Source organism: Myotis yumanensis, unplaced genomic scaffold, assembly GCF_028538775.1.
Source record: "Myotis yumanensis isolate MYYU_CA2020_CCGP unplaced genomic scaffold, mMyoYum1.0.hap1 SCAF_15, whole genome shotgun sequence".
Classification (NCBI taxonomy): domain Eukaryota; kingdom Metazoa; phylum Chordata; class Mammalia; order Chiroptera; family Vespertilionidae; genus Myotis; species Myotis yumanensis.
The window spans coordinates 512078-528291 of record NW_027223766.1 but is presented as its reverse complement, the minus strand read 5'-3'; the positions used below and the strand labels follow the sequence as shown (position 1 = coordinate 528291).

The 16214-nt window shown below is 63.5% G+C and overlaps 5 pseudogenes; all 5 read right to left on the bottom strand.

Moving 5' to 3' along the window:
• Positions 1–275: 275 nt before the first annotated feature.
• Positions 276–1140, bottom strand: LOC138993257 (THO complex subunit 4 pseudogene; annotated as a pseudogene).
• Positions 1141–3112: 1972 nt separating this feature from the next.
• On the bottom strand, positions 3113–3988 carry LOC138993539 (THO complex subunit 4 pseudogene; annotated as a pseudogene).
• A 1966-nt stretch (positions 3989–5954) lies between these two features.
• On the bottom strand, positions 5955–6818 carry LOC138993196 (THO complex subunit 4 pseudogene; annotated as a pseudogene).
• A 1973-nt stretch (positions 6819–8791) lies between these two features.
• LOC138993195 (THO complex subunit 4 pseudogene) lies at positions 8792–9655 on the bottom strand (annotated as a pseudogene).
• Positions 9656–14474: 4819 nt separating this feature from the next.
• LOC138993200 (THO complex subunit 4 pseudogene) lies at positions 14475–15338 on the bottom strand (annotated as a pseudogene).
• Between the last annotated feature and the right edge of the window lie 876 nt (positions 15339–16214).

Sequence of the window (16214 nt, the reverse complement as noted above, 5' to 3'; positions counted from 1 at the left end):
AGGGCGTCCAAGTCCTCGGCGTCCTTCATCGCGCTGTCAGCGTCCAGCTGGGAGTCCAACTCCACGGTGTCCCTCATGGAGCTGTAAGCGTGCTTCTGGGCGTCCAACTTTTTGGTGTCCCTCATGGCACGGTAAGCGCCCAGGTGGGCGTCCATCCTTTTGGTGTCCCTCATCGAGTTGTAAGCGCCCTTTTGGGCGTCCAACTGCTGGGTGCCCCTCATCGCGCTGTAAGCGTCCTGCTTGGCGTCCAACCGCTTGGGGCCCCTCATCGAGTTGTAAGCGTCCAGCTGGGAGTCCAACTCCTCCGCCGAGATCTGTGGCTCTGAATGGCGGCCAGTGCGCCTGCCTGTACGCAGGTTGCCTCCGCGGGAGCGGCCCTGAGTGCCGCCGCCGCCGCCGCCGCCGCCGAAGCCTCCAGATCCTCGGTTTGTAGCCACCCAGCCTCTGTTGACACTCGGTACCGGCCTGGGCTGCGTGACTATCTTCGAGGTGAGGATCTGGATGTGGAGGGGACGGCCATCCAAAGGGACGCCGTTGTACTGCTTCCTGGCTTCCAGGGCGTCTGCCTTGCGCTCAAAGTGCACGTGGGCTGTTCCCAGGCTGCGGCCAGAGCGGTCGTAATGGACAGCGGCGTGCTTCAGAGGCCCGAACTCCGCAAACAGCTGCTGGATGTCCGCGTCGGACACTCCGAAGTCCAGGTTGGACAGCAGCAGCTTCCCCCCGGTCATCAGGCCGGCGCCCCTGCCGAAGGCCCTGCGGAAGCGGTCGTGGTGCCACTGGTCGGGAAGCTGTCTCGGCCTGCTGTAGGGCGCCGGCCGGTTCCTGCCTCGGCCGAGGGCCGCCCTGTTCCGGAACGGCCCGCCGCCCCAGCTCTCGGGGGCGGGGGCGGCGGGGGGCGGCGGCGGCGGCCTGCGCTCCGCCACCGCGGGGGCCTCCCTGGGAGCCGGCCCTGCCTCGGTCCCTGCCCCCGCCGCGGCCTCCCTGGGAGCCGGCCCGGCCTCGGTCCCAGCCTGGGTCCCCGCCTCGGTCCCCGGCCCCGGCCCCGCCGCGGCCGCGGCCGCGGCCCCGGCCATGGCCGTCCCGCTGGCTCCGGTCCAGCCGAATGATGTCGTCCAGTGACATGTGGATTTTGTCGGCCATGGCGGGCCCCGAATCAGCCTCGGATCGAGCCCGTGCGGAGGCACGCCGGTCCTTCACTTCCTTCCCGCGCGGCGCCGGGGCTCTCCCAGAGGTTGGGGTCCAGGCCCAGGGGTTCCCAAGGGTGTGGACGGGTCGGTGAAGAAGAAATGACACCGAGACAGCGTTCAGTGGATCAGCAGCCCAGCCAGGCTCTAGCCAGGTGCTCTCGCGGCTTCTATGTCCCGGGACCGGGTCTTGGCGAGACCTCTCTCCTGAAAGCTCCCTTGGAGAACGAGGACGACGACCACGACCACAAGCCTAGGGCTGAGAAGCTCTGCAAAGAAGGCCCTGCGTTCTTTTATAGCCCCAGAGCTGGTGGGAGGAGCCAAATCAGCTGCCCGCTCGACCAATCAGCCGCCCCCAGCACCGACGTCACCGGTTGGGCCTCAAGTTGAGGAGAGGAGGCTTGCATTGGCGCTGCAGGACCAGGAGAGGGCGCCACTGGCCCGCACAAGCGACTCACGGGGCTTGGGGGAGGACTTGGGAGACAGGGCAGGTGCCCAAGGAGGCCTGCAGGGCTCTGTCTCCACGCCTTGCGGGACGGCATCGCCGTTTTTTCTCGGTGGAAGAGGGGACAATACATACTTAGACAGGCTCCCGTGGACCCAGGACAGGCCAAAAGGAAACAAAGCCACGGAAAATCTCCTAGGCGTGCCTCACTCGGCAGATATCTTGTTAGCGGGATCTTGTGCTCCCGTGTGTGTGTGTGTGTGTGTGTGTGTGTGTGTGTGTCGGGGGACGCGGGGGGAGGGGGGATTGGAGGCGGGAGGGATAGGTGTGTGGGTGTGGGTGTGGGTGTGGGAGTTTGTGTGTGCGTCTGTGCGTGTACATCCGCAGTCACGCACGGACACTCCTTGCTTTGAACGGTCCGTCGCCATCCATGAACACCCTTCAGTCCCTGCCTTCTCAAAGACAACGCCCCCTGCACGTCCTTCCCGCCTCGGGTCGAGCCAGAAATGGGGAAGTCCAGTCACCTGTCTGTGCTTTCCCCACAGGCGTTTGCAGGAGGGGGGCTTGCATTGATGCTTCTCGACCAGCAGAGGGCGGGGCGGGCTCTTCGGCCCCTGCCCCAGTCCACCCAAATTCTGTAATCCACAGCCAAAGATGACGTCCTGGCCTGTCCACATGATCGACACCGCGCCCACGCCCGCTGCTCCCCCCCCCCACCCCCCCCCGCCCCTAACCCCCACTCCCAACCCCGCTCACTCTGTGGATGGACGGTCAGGCCCCCTCCCAGAGACCAAGTCCAGGCCTGGCCACCTGGGCTTGCCAAAGCCTCAGAAATTGGAAAGGCGGGATCAACCTTTTTTTTCTGAGGAGGGTATTTTGTTGTTGTTGTTTTATCAGAGGGAACGAGTTATTTTGTTTGTTTGTTTGTTTGTTTGTTTGTTTATCCCACAGCTTTTCGGGTGATTATGGTCAAGGTGAAAACAGCAACCGGTAAAATGAATCCCGAAAATGACTCGGCACAAAACAGGTCTTTTTCAGAGTTCTTGAATAAAATACAAGTTAACGAAAAATCTTTCCAGGAGTTTTAAATCCTATTTCCAAACAGAAGAAACAACTCCATCATTGGCCCCAGGTCCCCGGCCATCCTGGCGCACACTGACTTGCTGGAGCTTTAGCTGGTGTCCATCATCGCATCGTCATCGTCCAGCAGGGCGTCCAAGTCCTCGGCGTCCTTCATCGCGCTGTCAGCGTCCAGCTGGGAGTCCAACTCCACGGTGTCCCTCATGGAGCTGTAAGCGTGCTTCTGGGCGTCCAACTTTTTGGTGTCCCTCATGGCACGGTAAGCGCCCAGGTGGGCGTCCATCCTTTTGGTGTCCCTCATCGAGTTGTAAGCGCCCTTTTGGGCGTCCAACTGCTGGGTGCCCCTCATCGCGCTGTAAGCGTCCTGCTTGGCGTCCAACCGCTTGGGGCCCCTCATCGAGTTGTAAGCGTCCAGCTGGGAGTCCAACTCCTCCGCCGAGATCTGTGGCTCTGAATGGCGGCCAGTGCGCCTGCCTGTACGCAGGTTGCCTCCGCGGGAGCGGCCCTGAGTGCCGCCGCCGCCGCCGCCGCCGCCGAAGCCTCCAGATCCTCGGTTTGTAGCCACCCAGCCTCTGTTGACACTCGGTACCGGCCTGGGCTGCGTGACTATCTTCGAGGTGAGGATCTGGATGTGGAGGGGACGGCCATCCAAAGGGACGCCGTTGTACTGCTTCCTGGCTTCCAGGGCGTCTGCCTTGCGCTCAAAGTGCACGTGGGCTGTTCCCAGGCTGCGGCCAGAGCGGTCGTAATGGACAGCGGCGTGCTTCAGAGGCCCGAACTCCGCAAACAGCTGCTGGATGTCCGCGTCGGACACTCCGAAGTCCAGGTTGGACAGCAGCAGCTTCCCCCCGGTCATCAGGCCGGCGCCCCTGCCGAAGGCCCTGCGGAAGCGGTCGTGGTGCCACTGGTCGGGAAGCTGTCTCGGCCTGCTGTAGGGCGCCGGCCGGTTCCTGCCTCGGCCGAGGGCCGCCCTGTTCCGGAACGGCCCGCCGCCCCAGCTCTCGGGGGCGGGGGCGGCGGCGGCGGCGGCGGCGGCGGCCTGCGCTCCGCCACCGCGGGGGCCTCCCTGGGAGCCGGCCCTGCCTCGGTCCCTGCCCCCGCCGCGGCCTCCCTGGGAGCCGGCCCGGCCTCGGTCCCAGCCTGGGTCCCCGCCTCGGTCCCCGGCCCCGGCCCCGCCGCGGCCGCGGCCGCGGCCCCGGCCATGGCCGTCCCGCTGGCTCCGGTCCAGCCGAATGATGTCGTCCAGTGACATGTGGATTTTGTCGGCCATGGCGGGCCCCGAATCAGCCTCGGATCGAGCCCGTGCGGAGGCACGCCGGTCCTTCACTTCCTTCCCGCGCGGCGCCGGGGCTCTCCCAGAGGTTGGGGTCCAGGCCCAGGGGTTCCCAAGGGTGTGGACGGGTCGGTGAAGAAGAAATGACACCGAGACAGCGTTCAGTGGATCAGCAGCCCAGCCAGGCTCTAGCCAGGTGCTCTCGCGGCTTCTATGTCCCGGGACCGGGTCTTGGCGAGACCTCTCTCCTGAAAGCTCCCTTGGAGAACGAGGACGACGACCACGACCACAAGCCTAGGGCTGAGAAGCTCTGCAAAGAAGGCCCTGCGTTCTTTTATAGCCCCAGAGCTGGTGGGAGGAGCCAAATCAGCTGCCCGCTCCACCAATCAGCCGCCCCCAGCACCGACGTCACCGGTTGGGCCTCAAGTTGAGGAGAGGAGGCTTGCATTGGCGCTGCAGGACCAGGAGAGGGCGCCACTGGCCCGCACAAGCGACTCACGGGGCTTGGGGGAGGACTTGGGAGACAGGGCAGGTGCCCAAGGAGGCCTGCAGGGCTCTGTCTCCACGCCTTGCGGGACGGCATCGCCGTTTTTTCTCGGTGGAAGAGGGGACAATACATACTTAGACAGGCTCCCGTGGACCCAGGACAGGCCAAAAGGAAACAAAGCCACGGAAAATCTCCTAGGCGTGCCTCACTCGGCAGATATCTTGTTAGCGGGATCTTGTGCTCCCGTGTGTGTGTGTGTGTGTGTGTGTGTGTGTGTGTGTGTGTCGGGGGACGCGGGGGGAGGGGGGATTGGAGGCGGGAGGGATAGGTGTGTGGGTGTGGGTGTGGGTGTGGGAGTTTGTGTGTGCGTCTGTGCGTGTACATCCGCAGTCACGCACGGACACTCCTTGCTTTGAACAGTCCGTCGCCATCCATGAACACCCTTCAGTCCCTGCCTTCTCAAAGACAACGCCCCCTGCACGTCCTTCCCGCCTCGGGTCGAGCCAGAAATGGGGAAGTCCAGTCACCTGTCTGTGCTTTCCCCACAGGCGTTTGCAGGAGGGGGGCTTGCATTGATGCTTCTCGACCAGCAGAGGGCGGGGCGGGCTCTTCGGCCCCTGCCCCAGTCCACCCAAATTCTGTAATCCACAGCCAAAGATGACGTCCTGGCCTGTCCACATGATCGACACCGCGCCCACGCCCGCTGCTCCCCCCCCCCCCTCCCCCCGCCCCTAACCCCCACTCCCAACCCCGCTCACTCTGTGGATGGACGGTCAGGCCCCCTCCCAGAGACCAAGTCCAGGCCTGGCCACCTGGGCTTGCCAAAGCCTCAGAAATTGGAAAGGCGGGATCAACCTTTTTTTTCTGAGGAGGGTATTTTGTTGTTGTTGTTTTATCGGAGGGAACGAGTTATTTTGTTTGTTTGTTTGTTTGTTTGTTTGTTTATCCCACAGCTTTTCGGGTGATTATGGTCAAGGTGAAAACAGCAACCGGTAAAATGAATCCCGAAAATGACTCGGCACAAAACAGGTCTTTTTCAGAGTTCTTGAATAAAATACAAGTTAACGAAAAATCTTTCCAGGAGTTTTAAATCCTATTTCCAAACAGAAGAAACAACTCCATCATTGGCCCCAGGTCCCCGGCCATCCTGGCGCACACTGACTTGCTGGAGCTTTAGCTGGTGTCCATCATCGCATCGTCATCGTCCAGCAGGGCGTCCAAGTCCTCGGCGTCCTTCATCGCGCTGTCAGCGTCCAGCTGGGAGTCCAACTCCACGGTGTCCCTCATGGAGCTGTAAGCGTGCTTCTGGGCGTCCAACTTTTTGGTGTCCCTCATGGCACGGTAAGCGCCCAGGTGGGCGTCCATCCTTTTGGTGTCCCTCATCGAGTTGTAAGCGCCCTTTTGGGCGTCCAACTGCTGGGTGCCCCTCATCGCGCTGTAAGCGTCCTGCTTGGCGTCCAACCGCTTGGGGCCCCTCATCGAGTTGTAAGCGTCCAGCTGGGAGTCCAACTCCTCCGCCGAGATCTGTGGCTCTGAATGGCGGCCAGTGCGCCTGCCTGTACGCAGGTTGCCTCCGCGGGAGCGGCCCTGAGTGCCGCCGCCGCCGCCGCCGCCGCCGAAGCCTCCAGATCCTCGGTTTGTAGCCACCCAGCCTCTGTTGACACTCGGTACCGGCCTGGGCTGCGTGACTATCTTCGAGGTGAGGATCTGGATGTGGAGGGGACGGCCATCCAAAGGGACGCCGTTGTACTGCTTCCTGGCTTCCAGGGCGTCTGCCTTGCGCTCAAAGTGCACGTGGGCTGTTCCCAGGCTGCGGCCAGAGCGGTCGTAATGGACAGCGGCGTGCTTCAGAGGCCCGAACTCCGCAAACAGCTGCTGGATGTCCGCGTCGGACACTCCGAAGTCCAGGTTGGACAGCAGCAGCTTCCCCCCGGTCATCAGGCCGGCGCCCCTGCCGAAGGCCCTGCGGAAGCGGTCGTGGTGCCACTGGTCGGGAAGCTGTCTCGGCCTGCTGTAGGGCGCCGGCCGGTTCCTGCCTCGGCCGAGGGCCGCCCTGTTCCGGAACGGCCCGCCGCCCCAGCTCTCGGGGGCGGGGGCGGCGGGGGCGGCGGCGGCGGCCTGCGCTCCGCCACCGCGGGGGCCTCCCTGGGAGCCGGCCCTGCCTCGGTCCCTGCCCCCGCCGCGGCCTCCCTGGGAGCCGGCCCGGCCTCGGTCCCAGCCTGGGTCCCCGCCTCGGTCCCCGGCCCCGGCCCCGCCGCGGCCGCGGCCGCGGCCCCGGCCATGGCCGTCCCGCTGGCTCCGGTCCAGCCGAATGATGTCGTCCAGTGACATGTGGATTTTGTCGGCCATGGCGGGCCCCGAATCAGCCTCGGATCGAGCCCGTGCGGAGGCACGCCGGTCCTTCACTTCCTTCCCGCGCGGCGCCGGGGCTCTCCCAGAGGTTGGGGTCCAGGCCCAGGGGTTCCCAAGGGTGTGGACGGGTCGGTGAAGAAGAAATGACACCGAGACAGCGTTCAGTGGATCAGCAGCCCAGCCAGGCTCTAGCCAGGTGCTCTCGCGGCTTCTATGTCCCGGGACCGGGTCTTGGCGAGACCTCTCTCCTGAAAGCTCCCTTGGAGAACGAGGACGACGACCACGACCACAAGCCTAGGGCTGAGAAGCTCTGCAAAGAAGGCCCTGCGTTCTTTTATAGCCCCAGAGCTGGTGGGAGGAGCCAAATCAGCTGCCCGCTCCACCAATCAGCCGCCCCCAGCACCGACGTCACCGGTTGGGCCTCAAGTTGAGGAGAGGAGGCTTGCATTGGCGCTGCAGGACCAGGAGAGGGCGCCACTGGCCCGCACAAGCGACTCACGGGGCTTGGGGGAGGACTTGGGAGACAGGGCAGGTGCCCAAGGAGGCCTGCAGGGCTCTGTCTCCACGCCTTGCGGGACGGCATCGCCGTTTTTTCTCGGTGGAAGAGGGGACAATACATACTTAGACAGGCTCCCGTGGACCCAGGACAGGCCAAAAGGAAACAAAGCCACGGAAAATCTCCTAGGCGTGCCTCACTCGGCAGATATCTTGTTAGCGGGATCTTGTGCTCCCGTGTGTGTGTGTGTGTGTGTGTGTGTGTGTGTGTGTGTCGGGGGACGCGGGGGGAGGGGGGATTGGAGGCGGGAGGGATAGGTGTGTGGGTGTGGGTGTGGGTGTGGGAGTTTGTGTGTGCGTCTGTGCGTGTACATCCGCAGTCACGCACGGACACTCCTTGCTTTGAACGGTCCGTCGCCATCCATGAACACCCTTCAGTCCCTGCCTTCTCAAAGACAACGCCCCCTGCACGTCCTTCCCGCCTCGGGTCGAGCCAGAAATGGGGAAGTCCAGTCACCTGTCTGTGCTTTCCCCACAGGCGTTTGCAGGAGGGGGGCTTGCATTGATGCTTCTCGACCAGCAGAGGGCGGGGCGGGCTCTTCGGCCCCTGCCCCAGTCCACCCAAATTCTGTAATCCACAGCCAAAGATGACGTCCTGGCCTGTCCACATGATCGACACCGCGCCCACGCCCGCTGCTCCCCCCCCCCACCCCCCCCGCCCCTAACCCCCACTCCCAACCCCGCTCACTCTGTGGATGGACGGTCAGGCCCCCTCCCAGAGACCAAGTCCAGGCCTGGCCACCTGGGCTTGCCAAAGCCTCAGAAATTGGAAAGGCGGGATCAACCTTTTTTTTCTGAGGAGGGTATTTTGTTGTTGTTGTTTTATCGGAGGGAACGAGTTATTTTGTTTGTTTGTTTGTTTGTTTGTTTGTTTATCCCACAGCTTTTCGGGTGATTATGGTCAAGGTGAAAACAGCAACCGGTAAAATGAATCCCGAAAATGACTCGGCACAAAACAGGTCTTTTTCAGAGTTCTTGAATAAAATACAAGTTAACGAAAAATCTTTCCAGGAGTTTTAAATCCTATTTCCAAACAGAAGAAACAACTCCATCATTGGCCCCAGGTCCCCGGCCATCCTGGCGCACACTGACTTGCTGGAGCTTTAGCTGGTGTCCATCATCGCATCGTCATCGTCCAGCAGGGCGTCCAAGTCCTCGGCGTCCTTCATCGCGCTGTCAGCGTCCAGCTGGGAGTCCAACTCCACGGTGTCCCTCATGGAGCTGTAAGCGTGCTTCTGGGCGTCCAACTTTTTGGTGTCCCTCATGGCACGGTAAGCGCCCAGGTGGGCGTCCATCCTTTTGGTGTCCCTCATCGAGTTGTAAGCGCCCTTTTGGGCGTCCAACTGCTGGGTGCCCCTCATCGCGCTGTAAGCGTCCTGCTTGGCGTCCAACCGCTTGGGGCCCCTCATCGAGTTGTAAGCGTCCAGCTGGGAGTCCAACTCCTCCGCCGAGATCTGTGGCTCTGAATGGCGGCCAGTGCGCCTGCCTGTACGCAGGTTGCCTCCGCGGGAGCGGCCCTGAGTGCCGCCGCCGCCGCCGCCGCCGCCGAAGCCTCCAGATCCTCGGTTTGTAGCCACCCAGCCTCTGTTGACACTCGGTACCGGCCTGGGCTGCGTGACTATCTTCGAGGTGAGGATCTGGATGTGGAGGGGACGGCCATCCAAAGGGACGCCGTTGTACTGCTTCCTGGCTTCCAGGGCGTCTGCCTTGCGCTCAAAGTGCACGTGGGCTGTTCCCAGGCTGCGGCCAGAGCGGTCGTAATGGACAGCGGCGTGCTTCAGAGGCCCGAACTCCGCAAACAGCTGCTGGATGTCCGCGTCGGACACTCCGAAGTCCAGGTTGGACAGCAGCAGCTTCCCCCCGGTCATCAGGCCGGCGCCCCTGCCGAAGGCCCTGCGGAAGCGGTCGTGGTGCCACTGGTCGGGAAGCTGTCTCGGCCTGCTGTAGGGCGCCGGCCGGTTCCTGCCTCGGCCGAGGGCCGCCCTGTTCCGGAACGGCCCGCCGCCCCAGCTCTCGGGGGCGGGGGCGGCGGGGGCGGCGGCGGCGGCCTGCGCTCCGCCACCGCGGGGGCCTCCCTGGGAGCCGGCCCTGCCTCGGTCCCTGCCCCCGCCGCGGCCTCCCTGGGAGCCGGCCCGGCCTCGGTCCCAGCCTGGGTCCCCGCCTCGGTCCCCGGCCCCGGCCCCGCCGCGGCCGCGGCCGCGGCCCCGGCCATGGCCGTCCCGCTGGCTCCGGTCCAGCCGAATGATGTCGTCCAGTGACATGTGGATTTTGTCGGCCATGGCGGGCCCCGAATCAGCCTCGGATCGAGCCCGTGCGGAGGCACGCCGGTCCTTCACTTCCTTCCCGCGCGGCGCCGGGGCTCTCCCAGAGGTTGGGGTCCAGGCCCAGGGGTTCCCAAGGGTGTGGACGGGTCGGTGAAGAAGAAATGACACCGAGACAGCGTTCAGTGGATCAGCAGCCCAGCCAGGCTCTAGCCAGGTGCTCTCGCGGCTTCTATGTCCCGGGACCGGGTCTTGGCGAGACCTCTCTCCTGAAAGCTCCCTTGGAGAACGAGGACGACGACCACGACCACAAGCCTAGGGCTGAGAAGCTCTGCAAAGAAGGCCCTGCGTTCTTTTATAGCCCCAGAGCTGGTGGGAGGAGCCAAATCAGCTGCCCGCTCCACCAATCAGCCGCCCCCAGCACCGACGTCACCGGTTGGGCCTCAAGTTGAGGAGAGGAGGCTTGCATTGGCGCTGCAGGACCAGGAGAGGGCGCCACTGGCCCGCACAAGCGACTCACGGGGCTTGGGGGAGGACTTGGGAGACAGGGCAGGTGCCCAAGGAGGCCTGCAGGGCTCTGTCTCCACGCCTTGCGGGACGGCATCGCCGTTTTTTCTCGGTGGAAGAGGGGACAATACATACTTAGACAGGCTCCCGTGGACCCAGGACAGGCCAAAAGGAAACAAAGCCACGGAAAATCTCCTAGGCGTGCCTCACTCGGCAGATATCTTGTTAGCGGGATCTTGTGCTCCCGTGTGTGTGTGTGTGTGTGTGTGTGTGTGTGTGTGTGTGTCGGGGGACGCGGGGGGAGGGGGGATTGGAGGCGGGAGGGATAGGTGTGTGGGTGTGGGTGTGGGTGTGGGAGTTTGTGTGTGCGTCTGTGCGTGTACATCCGCAGTCACGCACGGACACTCCTTGCTTTGAACGGTCCGTCGCCATCCATGAACACCCTTCAGTCCCTGCCTTCTCAAAGACAACGCCCCCTGCACGTCCTTCCCGCCTCGGGTCGAGCCAGAAATGGGGAAGTCCAGTCACCTGTCTGTGCTTTCCCCACAGGCGTTTGCAGGAGGGGGGCTTGCATTGATGCTTCTCGACCAGCAGAGGGCGGGGCGGGCTCTTCGGCCCCTGCCCCAGTCCACCCAAATTCTGTAATCCACAGCCAAAGATGACGTCCTGGCCTGTCCACATGATCGACACCCGCGCCCACGCCCGCTGCTCCCCCCCCCACCCCCCCCGCCCCTAACCCCCACTCCCAACCCCGCTCACTCTGTGGATGGACGGTCAGGCCCCCTCCCAGAGACCAAGTCCAGGCCTGGCCACCTGGGCTTGCCAAAGCCTCAGAAATTGGAAAGGCGGGATCAACCTTTTTTTTCTGAGGAGGGTATTTTGTTGTTGTTGTTTTATCAGAGGGAACGAGTTATTTTGTTTGTTTGTTTGTTTGTTTGTTTGTTTATCCCACAGCTTTTCGGGTGATTATGGTCAAGGTGAAAACAGCAACCGGTAAAATGAATCCCGAAAATGACTCGGCACAAAACAGGTCTTTTTCAGAGTTCTTGAATAAAATACAAGTTAACGAAAAATCTTTCCAGGAGTTTTAAATCCTATTTCCAAACAGAAGAAACAACTCCATCATTGGCCCCAGGTCCCCGGCCATCCTGGCGCACACTGACTTGCTGGAGCTTTAGCTGGTGTCCATCATCGCATCGTCATCGTCCAGCAGGGCGTCCAAGTCCTCGGCGTCCTTCATCGCGCTGTCAGCGTCCAGCTGGGAGTCCAACTCCACGGTGTCCCTCATGGAGCTGTAAGCGTGCTTCTGGGCGTCCAACTTTTTGGTGTCCCTCATGGCATGGTAAGCGCCCAGGTGGGCGTCCATCCTTTTGGTGTCCCTCATCGAGTTGTAAGCGCCCTTTTGGGCGTCCAACTGCTGGGTGCCCCTCATCGCGCTGTAAGCGTCCTGCTTGGCGTCCAACCGCTTGGGGCCCCTCATCGAGTTGTAAGCGTCCAGCTGGGAGTCCAACTCCTCCGCCGAGATCTGTGGCTCTGAATGGCGGCCAGTGCGCCTGCCTGTACGCAGGTTGCCTCCGCGGGAGCGGCCCTGAGTGCCGCCGCCGCCGCCGCCCGCCGCCGAAGCCTCCAGATCCTCGGTTTGTAGCCACCCAGCCTCTGTTGACACTCGGTACCCGGCCTGGGCTGCGTGACTATCTTCGAGGTGAGGATCTGGATGTGGAGGGGACGGCCATCCAAAGGGACGCCGTTGTACTGCTTCCTGGCTTCCAGGGCGTCTGCCTTGCGCTCAAAGTGCACGTGGGCTGTTCCCAGGCTGCGGCCAGAGCGGTCGTAATGGACAGCGGCGTGCTTCAGAGGCCCGAACTCCGCAAACAGCTGCTGGATGTCCGCGTCGGACACTCCGAAGTCCAGGTTGGACAGCAGCAGCTTCCCCCCGGTCATCAGGCCGGCGCCCCTGCCGAAGGCCCTGCGGAAGCGGTCGTGGTGCCACTGGTCGGGAAGCTGTCTCGGCCTGCTGTAGGGCGCCGGCCGGTTCCTGCCTCGGCCGAGGGCCGCCCTGTTCCGGAACGGCCCGCCGCCCCAGCTCTCGGGGGCGGGGGCGGCGGGGGCGGCGGCGGCGGCCTGCGCTCCGCCACCGCGGGGGCCTCCCTGGGAGCCGGCCCTGCCTCGGTCCCTGCCCCCGCCGCGGCCTCCCTGGGAGCCGGCCCGGCCTCGGTCCCAGCCTGGGTCCCCGCCTCGGTCCCCGGCCCCGGCCCCGCCGCGGCCGCGGCCGCGGCCCCCGGCCATGGCCGTCCCGCTGGCTCCGGTCCAGCCGAATGATGTCGTCCAGTGACATGTGGATTTTGTCGGCCATGGCGGGCCCCGAATCAGCCTCGGATCGAGCCCGTGCGGAGGCACGCCGGTCCTTCACTTCCTTCCCGCGCGGCGCCGGGGCTCTCCCAGAGGTTGGGGTCCAGGCCCAGGGGTTCCCAAGGGTGTGGACGGGTCGGTGAAGAAGAAATGACACCGAGACAGCGTTCAGTGGATCAGCAGCCCAGCCAGGCTCTAGCCAGGTGCTCTCGCGGCTTCTATGTCCCGGGACCGGGTCTTGGCGAGACCTCTCTCCTGAAAGCTCCCTTGGAGAACGAGGACGACGACCACGACCACAAGCCTAGGGCTGAGAAGCTCTGCAAAGAAGGCCCTGCGTTCTTTTATAGCCCCAGAGCTGGTGGGAGGAGCCAAATCAGCTGCCCGCTCCACCAATCAGCCGCCCCCAGCACCGACGTCACCGGTTGGGCCTCAAGTTGAGGAGAGGAGGCTTGCATTGGCGCTGCAGGACCAGGAGAGGGCGCCACTGGCCCGCACAAGCGACTCACGGGGCTTGGGGGAGGACTTGGGAGACAGGGCAGGTGCCCAAGGAGGCCTGCAGGGCTCTGTCTCCACGCCTTGCGGGACGGCATCGCCGTTTTTTCTCGGTGGAAGAGGGGACAATACATACTTAGACAGGCTCCCGTGGACCCAGGACAGGCCAAAAGGAAACAAAGCCACGGAAAATCTCCTAGGCGTGCCTCACTCGGCAGATATCTTGTTAGCGGGATCTTGTGCTCCCGTGTGTGTGTGTGTGTGTGTGTGTGTGTGTGTGTGTGTCGGGGGACGCGGGGGGAGGGGGGATTGGAGGCGGGAGGGATAGGTGTGTGGGTGTGGGTGTGGGTGTGGGAGTTTGTGTGTGCGTCTGTGCGTGTACATCCGCAGTCACGCACGGACACTCCTTGCTTTGAACGGTCCGTCGCCATCCATGAACACCCTTCAGTCCCTGCCTTCTCAAAGACAACGCCCCCTGCACGTCCTTCCCGCCTCGGGTCGAGCCAGAAATGGGGAAGTCCAGTCACCTGTCTGTGCTTTCCCCACAGGCGTTTGCAGGAGGGGGGCTTGCATTGATGCTTCTCGACCAGCAGAGGGCGGGGCGGGCTCTTCGGCCCCTGCCCCAGTCCACCCAAATTCTGTAATCCACAGCCAAAGATGACGTCCTGGCCTGTCCACATGATCGACACCGCGCCCACGCCCGCTGCTCCCCCCCCCCCCCCCCCCCGCCCCTAACCCCCACTCCCAACCCCGCTCACTCTGTGGATGGACGGTCAGGCCCCCTCCCAGAGACCAAGTCCAGGCCTGGCCACCTGGGCTTGCCAAAGCCTCAGAAATTGGAAAGGCGGGATCAACCTTTTTTTTCTGAGGAGGGTATTTTGTTGTTGTTGTTTTATCGGAGGGAACGAGTTATTTTGTTTGTTTGTTTGTTTGTTTGTTTGTTTGTTTATCCCACAGCTTTTCGGGTGATTATGGTCAAGGTGAAAACAGCAACCGGTAAAATGAATCCCGAAAATGACTCGGCACAAAACAGGTCTTTTTCAGAGTTCTTGAATAAAATACAAGTTAACGAAAAATCTTTCCAGGAGTTTTAAATCCTATTTCCAAACAGAAGAAACAACTCCATCATTGGCCCCAGGTCCCCGGCCATCCTGGCGCACACTGACTTGCTGGAGCTTTAGCTGGTGTCCATCATCGCATCGTCATCGTCCAGCAGGGCGTCCAAGTCCTCGGCGTCCTTCATCGCGCTGTCAGCGTCCAGCTGGGAGTCCAACTCCACGGTGTCCCTCATGGAGCTGTAAGCGTGCTTCTGGGCGTCCAACTTTTTGGTGTCCCTCATGGCATGGTAAGCGCCCAGGTGGGCGTCCATCCTTTTGGTGTCCCTCATCGAGTTGTAAGCGCCCTTTTGGGCGTCCAACTGCTGGGTGCCCCTCATCGCGCTGTAAGCGTCCTGCTTGGCGTCCAACCGCTTGGGGCCCCTCATCGAGTTGTAAGCGTCCAGCTGGGAGTCCAACTCCTCCGCCGAGATCTGTGGCTCTGAATGGCGGCCAGTGCGCCTGCCTGTACGCAGGTTGCCTCCGCGGGAGCGGCCCTGAGTGCCGCCGCCGCCGCCGCCGCCGCCGAAGCCTCCAGATCCTCGGTTTGTAGCCACCCAGCCTCTGTTGACACTCGGTACCGGCCTGGGCTGCGTGACTATCTTCGAGGTGAGGATCTGGATGTGGAGGGGACGGCCATCCAAAGGGACGCCGTTGTACTGCTTCCTGGCTTCCAGGGCGTCTGCCTTGCGCTCAAAGTGCACGTGGGCTGTTCCCAGGCTGCGGCCAGAGCGGTCGTAATGGACAGCGGCGTGCTTCAGAGGCCCGAACTCCGCAAACAGCTGCTGGATGTCCGCGTCGGACACTCCGAAGTCCAGGTTGGACAGCAGCAGCTTCCCCCCGGTCATCAGGCCGGCGCCCCTGCCGAAGGCCCTGCGGAAGCGGTCGTGGTGCCACTGGTCGGGAAGCTGTCTCGGCCTGCTGTAGGGCGCCGGCCGGTTCCTGCCTCGGCCGAGGGCCGCCCTGTTCCGGAACGGCCCGCCGCCCCAGCTCTCGGGGGCGGGGGCGGCGGGGGCGGCGGCGGCGGCCTGCGCTCCGCCACCGCGGGGGCCTCCCTGGGAGCCGGCCCTGCCTCGGTCCCTGCCCCCGCCGCGGCCTCCCTGGGAGCCGGCCCGGCCTCGGTCCCAGCCTGGGTCCCCGCCTCGGTCCCCGGCCCCGGCCCCGCCGCGGCCGCGGCCGCGGCCCCGGCCATGGCCGTCCCGCTGGCTCCGGTCCAGCCGAATGATGTCGTCCAGTGACATGTGGATTTTGTCGGCCATGGCGGGCCCCGAATCAGCCTCGGATCGAGCCCGTGCGGAGGCACGCCGGTCCTTCACTTCCTTCCCGCGCGGCGCCGGGGCTCTCCCAGAGGTTGGGGTCCAGGCCCAGGGGTTCCCAAGGGTGTGGACGGGTCGGTGAAGAAGAAATGACACCGAGACAGCGTTCAGTGGATCAGCAGCCCAGCCAGGCTCTAGCCAGGTGCTCTCGCGGCTTCTATGTCCCGGGACCGGGTCTTGGCGAGACCTCTCTCCTGAAAGCTCCCTTGGAGAACGAGGACGACGACCACGACCACAAGCCTAGGGCTGAGAAGCTCTGCAAAGAAGGCCCTGCGTTCTTTTATAGCCCCAGAGCTGGTGGGAGGAGCCAAATCAGCTGCCCGCTCGACCAATCAGCCGCCCCCAGCACCGACGTCACCGGTTGGGCCTCAAGTTGAGGAGAGGAGGCTTGCATTGGCGCTGCAGGACCAGGAGAGGGCGCCACTGGCCCGCACAAGCGACTCACGGGGCTTGGGGGAGGACTTGGGAGACAGGGCAGGTGCCCAAGGAGGCCTGCAGGGCTCTGTCTCCACGCCTTGCGGGACGGCATCGCCGTTTTTTCTCGGTGGAAGAGGGGACAATACATACTTAGACAGGCTCCCGTGGACCCAGGACAGGCCAAAAGGAAACAAAGCCACGGAAAATCTCCTAGGCGTGCCTCACTCGGCAGATATCTTGTTAGCGGGATCTTGTGCTCCCGTGTGTGTGTGTGTGTGTGTGTGTCGGGGGACGCGGGGGGAGGGGGGATTGGAGGCGGGAGGGATAGGTGTGTGGGTGTGGGTGTGGGTGTGGGAGTTTGTGTGTGCGTCTGTGCGTGTACATCCGCAGTCACGCACGGAC